The sequence below is a fragment of the Entelurus aequoreus genome, linkage group LG27 (genome assembly GCF_033978785.1).
Source record: "Entelurus aequoreus isolate RoL-2023_Sb linkage group LG27, RoL_Eaeq_v1.1, whole genome shotgun sequence".
In the NCBI taxonomy this organism is placed as follows: Eukaryota; Metazoa; Chordata; class Actinopteri; order Syngnathiformes; family Syngnathidae; genus Entelurus; species Entelurus aequoreus.
In genome coordinates, this window is record NC_084757.1 from 2,714,748 (window position 1) to 2,724,747 (window position 10,000).

The 10,000-nt window shown below is 34.4% G+C and overlaps 1 protein-coding gene and 1 long non-coding RNA gene across 2 annotated transcripts in view; one reads left to right on the plus strand and one right to left on the minus strand.

The window, feature by feature from the left end:
* Positions 1-9,021, plus strand: part of LOC133644200 (uncharacterized) — a 95,233-nt gene extending 86,212 nt beyond the window's left edge. Inside the window, exon 3 of the long non-coding RNA XR_009824739.1 lies at positions 8,585-9,021. This is a non-coding gene — a long non-coding RNA (uncharacterized LOC133644200). The remainder of the gene's footprint in view (positions 1-8,584) is intronic.
* Positions 1-10,000, minus strand: part of LOC133644198 (lipoma-preferred partner homolog) — a 214,474-nt gene that overhangs the window by 53,933 nt on the left and 150,541 nt on the right. The window lies entirely within an intron of this gene.

Below are 10,000 nucleotides of genomic sequence, written 5' to 3' on the forward strand. Positions count from 1 at the left end.
CGGCGAGACACGTTCACGTTCCACGTGAATCATTTGGCGTGACTATTTACCCCGGCGGAGAGCGGCCCAAATACTCAAGAAGAAGACGAGGCGCATGAAGGAATCATGAGGAGGTCTCCCAGTGCAAGTCTTAATATCCTGACTTCAAACAGGTGGCGTGATGGCGAGGGGGCGGGGCTCGGCTTTCATTCCCGCTGCCTCAGAAGTGTCGCTTGTGAGCTGCATGGAAAGTCAAGAAAGAAGCAAAAGACAAAATCTTTTCTTCTTTCCTTTCTCTTTTTTCTTTTCTTCTTCTGGGTGTGGAAAAGAAGCACATTCCCTGTGAGCGCCGTCGCCGTCTAATTGGATAAAAGGCGAAGATTAAAGAGGGCCTGACTCTCGCACATTAATAATTGATTGTTAATGTATGGCTGCTGCTTGTTTGGGGGCGATGAGTGGCAGAAAACCTTCAGAGTTCTCCCACTCTTTTGTCTTTCTCCTCCGCACGGTGATATCCGGGCGGCATGAAAGGCGGAGAGGGAGCTCGCTCGCTGCTCAATTTGATCTTACATGGTGGCAAATCAAAGATGCCGCGTGTAAAGAAGGGAGCGCACGCAACTTTCTTGTGGGAGAGCAAACTTTTTCCCCGCCGCCGTGTTACCAAAGAATACAGTCGCGCTGGCGCAATCCTTGCAAAGCCCGACGGCAAAGTCAGTCTGGAGCGCCGCACCGGAGCTGACTAAAGTTTGCCGCGTGGACCGACGCGTTCTCTCCACCAGGAGGCGATGCTCGAGACCTCCAACGTCCTTGGAAGGGTTTCACGTAAAAGCACGCCTGTTGAAAATTGAAAGCATTGTTTCCGTTTTTCCTGTAAATTTAATTAATGGGCTCCAGAAAGCACCTTTTAAAGAGAATAATGATCATTTTACATGCAGAAATCTCATCAAAAACATAAAAATGATGGGTAAACGTCACTTTTAAGTAGTGACGAGTAAGTGGCACACTCACTAGCTGTAGTGACACGGCGCTGCTGTTTTATAACGGTCATCTGCCATCTGCTGGATGTAAAAAATCACTACCTTTCAACCGCAAATATATATATTTTTCAATTAAACAAATTTACGTGCGAGAATCAATGTGGAAAAACGTAAAAATGACGGATACATTACATTTAACATAGCTTTTAAGTAGTGAAAATTCTAAATATAAGCATTGTTTCCATTTTTCCTGTAAATTCAAATAATGGGCTCCAGAAAACACCTTTTAAAGAGAATAATGATAATTTTACATGCAAAAATCTCATCAAAAACATAAAAATGATGGGTAAACGTCACTTTTAAGTAGTGACGAGTAAGTGGCACACTCACTAGCTGTAGTGACACGGCGCCGATGTTTTATAATGGTCATCTGCTGGATGTAAAAATCACTACATTTGATCTGCAAAAGTAATTATTTTTTTAGTTAAACAAATTTACGTGCAAGAATCAATGTGGAAAAACATAAAAATTACGAATAAATTACATTTTACATCACTTTTAAGTAGTGAAAATTTTAAATATAAGCATTGTTTCCATTTTTCCTGTAAATTCAATTAATCGGCTCCAGAAAACACCTTTTAAAGAGAATAATGATCATTTTACATGCAAAAATCTAATCAAAAATATAAAAATGATGGGTAAATGACATTTAACATCACTTTTAAGTAGTGACGTGCAATGGGGAGTGTGTGGCACACTCACTAGCTGTAGTGACACTGCGCTGCTGTTTTATAATGGTCATCTGCCATCTGCTGGATGTAAAAATCACTACATTTGACCTGCAAATATATATATTTTTCAATTAAACAAACTTACGTGCAAGAATCAATGTGGAAAAAACGTAAACATTACGGATAAATTACATTTAACATCACTTTCAAGTAGTGAAAATTTTAAATATAAGCATTGTTTCCATTTTTCCTGTAAATTCAATTAATGGGCTCCAGAAAGCACCTTTTAAAGAGAATAATGATCATTTTACATGCAAAAATCTCATCAAAAACATAAAAAAGATGGGTAAACGTCACTTTTAAGTAGTGACGAGTAAGTGGCACACTCACTAGCTGTAGTGACACGGCGCTGATGTTTTATAATGGCCATCTGCTGGATGTAAAAAATCACTACATTTGACCTGCAAATATATATATTTTTCAATTAAACAAATTTACGTGCAAGAATCAACGTGGAAAAAACGTAAAATTGACGGATAAATTACATTTAACATAGCTTTTAAGTAGTGAAAATTTTAAATATAAGCATGGTTTCCATTTTTCCTGTAAATTTAATTAATGGGCCCCAGAAAGCACCTTTTAAAGAGAATAATGATCGTTTTACATGCAGAAATCTCATCAAAAACATAAAAATGATGGGTAAACATCACTTTTAAGTAGTGACGAGTAAGTGGCACACTCACTAGCTGTAGTGACACTGCACTGCTGTTTTATAATGGCCATCTGCTGGATGTAAAAAATCACTACATTTGACCTGCAAATATATATATTTTTCAATTAAACAAATTTACGTGCAAGAATCAATGTGGAAAAACACAAAAATGACGGATAAATTACATTGAACATAGCTTTTAAGTAGTGAAAATTTTAAATATAAGCATGGTTTCCATTTTTCCTGTAAATTCAATTAATGGGCTCCAGAAAGCACCTTTTAAAGAGAATAATGATCATTTTACATGCAAAAATCTCATCAAAAACATAAAAAAGATGGGTAAACATCACTTTTAAGTAGTGACGAGTAAGTGGCACACTCACTAGCTGTAGTGACACGGCGCTGATGTTTTATAATGGTCATCTGCCATCTGCTAGATGTAAAAAATCACTACATTTGACCTGCAAATATATATATTTTTCAATTAAACAAATTTACGTGCAAGAATCAATGTGGAAAAACACAAAAATGACGGATATATTACATTTAACATAGCTTTTAAGTAGTAAAATTTAAATATAAGCATTGTTTCCATTTTTCCTGTAAATTCAATGAATGGGCTCCAGAAAGCACCTTTTAAAGAGAATAATGATCATTTTACATGCAAAAATCTAATCAAAAACATAAAAATGATGGGTAAATGACATTTAACATCACTTTTAAGTAGTGACGAGTAAGTGGCGCACTCACTAGCTGTAGTAACACGGCGCTGATGTTTTATAATGGTCATCTGCCATCTGCTGGATGTAAAAAATCACTACATTTGACCTGCAAATATATATACCGGTATATTTCAATTAAACAAACTTACGTGCAAGAATCAATGTGGAAAAACTTAAAAATTACGGATAAATTACATTTAACATCACTTTCAAGTAGTGAAAATTTTAAATATAAGCATTGTTTCCATTTTTCCTGTAAATTCAATTAATCGGCTCCAGAAAACACCTTTTAAAGAGAATAATGATCATTTTACATGCAGAAATCTCATCAAAAACATAAAAATGATGGGTAAACGTCACTTTTAAGTAGTGACGAGTAAGTGGCACACTCACTAGCTGTAGTGACACGGCGCTGATGTTTTATAATGGTCATCTGCTGGATGTAAAAATCACTACATTTGACCTGCAAAAGTAATTATTTTTTTAGTTAAACAAATTTACATGCAAGAATCAATGTGGAAAAACATAAAAATGACGAATAAATTACATTCAACATCACTTTTAAGCAGTGAAAATTTTAAATATAAGCATTGTTTCCATTTTTCGTGTAAATTCAATTAATCGGCTCCAGAAAGCACCTTTTAAAGAGAATAATTATCATTTTGCATGCAAATATCTAATCCAAAACATAAAAATGATGGGTGAATGACATTTAACATCACTTTTAAGTAGTGACTAGCAATGGGGAGTGTGTGGCACACTCACTAGCTGTAGTGAAACTGCGCTGCTGTTTTATAATGGTCATCTGCTGAATGTAAAAATCACTACATTTGACCTGCAAATATATATATTTTTCATTTAAACAAATTTACGTGCAAGAATCAATGTGGAAAAACGTAAAAATGACGGATAAATTACATTTAACATAGCTTTTAAGTAGTGAAAATTTTAAATATAAGCATTGTTTCCATTTTTCCTGTAAATTCAATTAATGGGCTCCAGAAAACACTTTTTAAAGAGAATAATTATCATTTTACATGCAAATATCTAATCCAAAACATAAAAATGATGGGTAAATGACATTTAACATCACTTTTAAGTAGTGACTAGCAATGGGGAGTGTGTGGCACACTCACTAGCTGTAGTGACACTGCACTGCTGTTTTATAATGGTCATCTGCCATCTGCTGGATGTAAAAATCACTACATTTGACCTGCAAATAATAAATATTAAAAAAAATTGTTTTAATTAAATAAATTTACATGCAAGAATCAATGTGGAAAAACATAAAAATGACGAATAAATTACATTTAACATCACTTTTAAGTAGTGAAAATTTTAAATACAAGCATTGTTTCCATTTTTCCTGTAAATTCAATTAATCGGTTCCAGAAAACACGTTTTAAAGAGAATTATGATAATTTTACATGCAAAAATCTCATCAAAAACATAAAAATCACTAAAAAATTACATTTAACATCACTTTTAAGTAGTGATGGGTAAGTGACGTCTAGTGAGTGTGTGGCACACTCACTAACTGTAGTGACACTGCACTGCTGGTTTATAATGGTCATCCGCCATCTGCTGGATGTAAAAGTCACTACATTTAACCTGCAAATAATATATGTATATATTTTTTTATTAAACAAATTGACGTGCAAGAATCAATGTGGAAAAACATAAAAATGACTACAAAATTACATTTAACATCACTTTTATGTAGTGATGGGTAAGTGACGCCTAGGGGAGTGTGTGGCACACTCACTAGCTGTAGTGACACTGCACTGCCGTTTTATAATGGTCATCCGCCATCTGCTGGATGTAAAAATCACTACATTTGACCTGCGAATATTTATTTTATTAAACGAATTGTTGAACAGAAATGAGTATGAAATGCACAACTCAAAATATTAAATTCCTCTTTTTGAATTTCTAATTTTATGAAACAAAACCAGTATTCTTTTGAGTAATACAGAAATGTATCACAGCTGTTTATTGTTTTTGGAGGAATGTAGTTCATCATGGACCTGGCAACAACTGTTATTAAAGAGTGTTGATTTTGAATCGAGAATCGATCCTGAATCATATCGTTACCCACAAGAATGGAATGCTATTGTGTGGTGCCCTAATAACCATCGATATCGACCGTTATATTTTTAGACTACAAGATCACAGAACTCTCCAAAATAACAACGCTAACATTAAAACAAACTAAATAAAATGAATTCAAATTAAATAGCCATTATTAATTGAAATGTTGTGTCATGAAAGGTTGCAGACTCCTGTGCTGTGCCGCAGCAATGGTGTCGTTTTTATCCAAATATACTTTGCCTTTGAAATTGCTAGCTTACCGGATGTTGACCGCTAACAAACATTATAATCGCTTGGCAACTAAAGATGATTCGTAGAGGGTGTGGCGTACATTTCAATCGACAAAAAATATTAAAATACGTTAGATTTTTAATATTTTGTTTACATTGTTACATTTAATACATTTTTCTTCCTGGTCCTTATTTTGAAAGGTCATAAAATATCAATAATTAGGTGTAAAAAAATTAATAGATTTTCGAATTAATCGCGATTATTATTTGTAACAAATCTTAATCGATTGAAAAAATATTATCAAAAATAAATGTTTGAATTTAGAATTTTATGAAACAAAAACAGTTTTCTTTTGAGTAATACATAAAACAGCTGTTTATCATTTTTGGAGGAAGGTAGTTCATCATGGAACTGGCACCTGCTGTCATTAAAAAGTATTGATTTTGAATCGTGAATCGATCCTGAATCAAATCGTTACCCCCAAGAATGGAATGGTATCGTGTGGTTCCCTAATAACCACCGATATCGACCGTTATATTTTTAGACTACAAGATCACAGAACTCTCCAAAATAACAACGGTAACATTAAAATAAACTAAATAAAATGAATTCAACTTAAATAGGCATTATTTTTTTAAATGTTGTGTCATGAAAGGTTGCAGACTCCTGTCCTGTGCCGCTGCAATGGTGTCGTTTTTATCCAAATATACTTTGCCTTTGAAATTGTTAGCTTACCGGATGTTGACTGCTAACAAACATTATAATCGCTTGGCAACAAAAGATGATTCGTAGGGGGTGTGGCGTACATTTCAATCGACAAAAAATATTAAAATACGTTAGATTTTTAATATTTTGTTTACATTGTTACATTTGATACATTTTTCTTCCTGGTCCTTATTTTGAAAGGTCATAAATTATCAATAATTAGGTGTAAAAAAATTAATAGATTTTCGAATTAATCGCGAATATTATTTGTAACAAATCTTAATCGATTGAAAAAAAATTATCAAAAATAAATGTTTGAATTTAGAATTTTATGAAACAAAAACAGTTTTCTTTTGAGTAATACATAAAACAGCTGTTTATCATTTTTGGAGGAAGGTAGTTCATCATGGAACTGGCACCTGCTGTTATTAAAAAGTATTGATTTTGAATCGAGAATCGATCCTGAATCAAATCGTTACCCCCAAGAATCAAAGTGTGGTGCCCTAATAATCATCGATATCGACCGTTATATTTTTAGACTACAAGATCACAGAACTCTCCAAAATAACAACGGTAACATTAAAATAAACTAAATAAAATGAATTGAAATTAAATAGCCATAATTAATTGAAATGTTGTGTCATGAAAGGTTGCAGACTCCTGTCCTGTGCCGCTGCAATGGTGTCGTTTTTATCCAAATATACTTTGCCTTTGAAATTGCTAGCTTACCGGATGTTGACTGCTAACAAACATTACAATCGCTTGGCAACAAAAGATGATTCGTAGGGGGTGTGGCGTACATTTCAATCGACAAAAAATATTAAAATACGTTAGATTTTTAATATTTTGTTTACATTGTTACATTTAATAAATTTTTCTTCCTGGTCCTTATTTTGAAAGGTCATAAAATATCAATAATTAGGTGTAAAAAAATAAATAAATCGTTTTCGAATTAATTGCGATGATTATTTGTAACAAATCTTAATTCATTGAAAAAAAATTATCAAAAATACATTTTTGAATTTAGAATTTTATGAAACAAAACCAGTTTTATTTTGAGTAATACAGAAATGTATCACAGCTGTTTATAAATTTTGGAGGAATGTAGTTCATCATGGAACTGGCACCTGCTGTTATTAAAAAGTATTGATTTTGAATCGAGAATCGATCCTGAATCAAATCGTTACCCCTAAGAATCAAAGTGTGGTGTCCTAATAATCATCAATATCGACCGTTTCATTTTTAGACTACAAGATCACAGAACTCTCCAAAATAACAACGGTAACATTAAAATAAACTAAATAAAATGAATTCAACTTAAATAGGCATTATTTTTTGAAATGTTGTGTCATGAAAGGTTGCAGACTCCTGTCCTGTGCCGCTGCAATGGTGTCGTTTTTATCCAAATATACTTTGCCTTTGAAATTGCTAGCTTACCGGATGTTGACTGCTATCAAACATTATAATTGCTTGGCAACAAGATCACAGAACTCTCCAAAATAACAACGTTAACATTAAAATAAACTAAATAAAATGAATTCAACTTAAATAGCCATTATTTATTGAAATGTTGTGTCATGAAAGGTTGCAGACTCCTGTCCTGTGCCGCTGCAATGGTGTCGTTTTTATCCAAATATACTTTGCCTTTGTCATGCACCTACAATAAGTCACGTAGCCACAATTGCAAACACACCGGGAGACAAGTGAGAAGCTAGCGAGTCGGCCCCCGTAGGTTAATCTACTCCGCCGTTTGGGATCGCCGCCTGACAGCGCCGTGGCCCCCGGTCGCCTGGCGGGATGACGGATGTCATCGTTTCAATCTCCTCACCCCCGCCTTTAATCCCAATGTCAGCAAACAGCAATCTGAGAGGCGATCCCGCGCCACTAAGCATTAGCGCTCAGGCCTTCACAGCCCCGCCCCCCACCCCGGTGGAGGGGGCGGGGCCGACCCGGTGTAGGTTACGCCTTTTTAGGGGAGCGGGTTGAGGCGAGGGGAGGAAGTGGGAGGGAACAGGTGTGTGTGTGTGTGTGCGTGCGCACTCCCGAGGTCACACACTCGCTGGCAGATGAAATCTAGCAACGTGAGCGGCCGGCGGCGTCACATGGGCTCGCACGCACGCTGATCTTGCAAGCCTCACTGGAGCTGTCTCAACGAGGCAGGCGAGCGAGCGCCGAGCCTGGCGGGGGGGAGGGGGAGGTCGCCTCACGTGAACCGCTGCCCCAAAAAAAAATGTAAAAAAAAAATGGAAGCGAAACAAGCAGGCTTCTGTCGCCGCCGAGAGAATCCTCACGCTGGCACACGGCGAGAAACTAGAAAGCAGCAGCGAGGACGAGAAAACTACTTTGGGGACAAATTGTTGACTAAACTGTTAGCAAAAGTGGGAAATTAGGCCTGTTAAAGTGAATGATATTTATATAGCGCTTTTCTCTACATAGTGAACCCCGTGATCCGACAACTTTAAGCGACATTTCAACCAGAGTGGGCGGCACTGGCTAAAGTGTCTTGCCCAAGGACACAACGGCAGTGACCCGGATGGCGGAAACGGGGATCGAACCTGGAACCCTCAAGTTGCTGGCACGGTGTGTCACGTTTGACGTCGTAATTGTGTCTTTATTACCAAAGCTGTTTTTTGACACTGAATTTTGTGCGTGGTAATTTTAGGAACTGAATTTTTTTTTTTTTTTTTACATCCAATTTTGCTTTCATTGAACAAAGTCAGTGTTTTAAAAGTCAGTGTAAGAAAAAACAGTGTATAAATAATCAGTGTGTAAAAATTATGTGTAAAAAAAACGTCATTGTAAAAAAAATCAGTCTACACAATTCAGTGTTAAAAAAAAAAAAACGGTTTTAAAATTTAGTGTAAAAAAAAAATCTGCGTAAAAAATTCAGTGTGTAAAAAAATCAGTGCATAAAAATTATGTGTAAAAATATGTGTAAAAAAATCAGTGTATAAATATTCAGTGTAAAAAAATCTGGGCATACAAATTTAGTGTTAAAAAAATCAGTCTAAAAATGATGTGTAAAACTTCAGTGTATACACATTCAGTGTTAAAAAATCAGTGTTTTAAAATTCAGTGTAACAAAAAGTCAGTGTAAAAAAATCAGTGTATACAAATTCAGTTTGAAAAAAATCAGTGTATAAAAATCCAATGTATAAAAATTGAGTGCATAAAAAAATCAGTGGATAAATATTCAGTGTAAAAAAAGGTCAGTGTAAAAAAATCAGTCTAAAAATTATGTGTAAAACTGCAGTGTATACAAATTAATTGTTAAAAAAAATCAGTGTTTTAAAATTCAGTGTAAAAAATCAGTGTATAAGAATTCAGTGTAAGACATCAGTGTATACAAATATCAGTGTTTTAAAATTCAGTGTAAAGAATCAGTGTATAAGAATTCAGTGTGAAAAAAATCAGTGTATACAAATTCAGTGTAAAAATCTATAAAAAAAAACAAAAAAAACAAAACCCCAGTGTTTAAAAATTGAGTGCATAAAACTATAGTGTAAAAAAATCAGTGTTAAAAAAAAAAATCTGTGTTTTGAAATTCAGTGTAAAAAAATCAGTGTAAAAAAAGTCAGGGTAAAATGATCATTGTATAAAAATTCAGTGCTAAAAAAAATCTGTGCTTTAAAATTCAGTGTAAAAAAACCCCCAGTGTATAAAAATTGAGTGCATAAAAATTCAGTGTAAAAAAAAAAAGTGTATAAAAAATCAGTGTAAAAAGATCAGTGTAAAAAAAGTCAGTGTAAAAAAAATTAGTGTATACAAATTCAGTGTTAAAAAAAATCAGTGTTTTAAAATTCAGTGTGAAAAAAATCAGTGTAAAAAAAACCAGTGTATAAAAATTGAGTG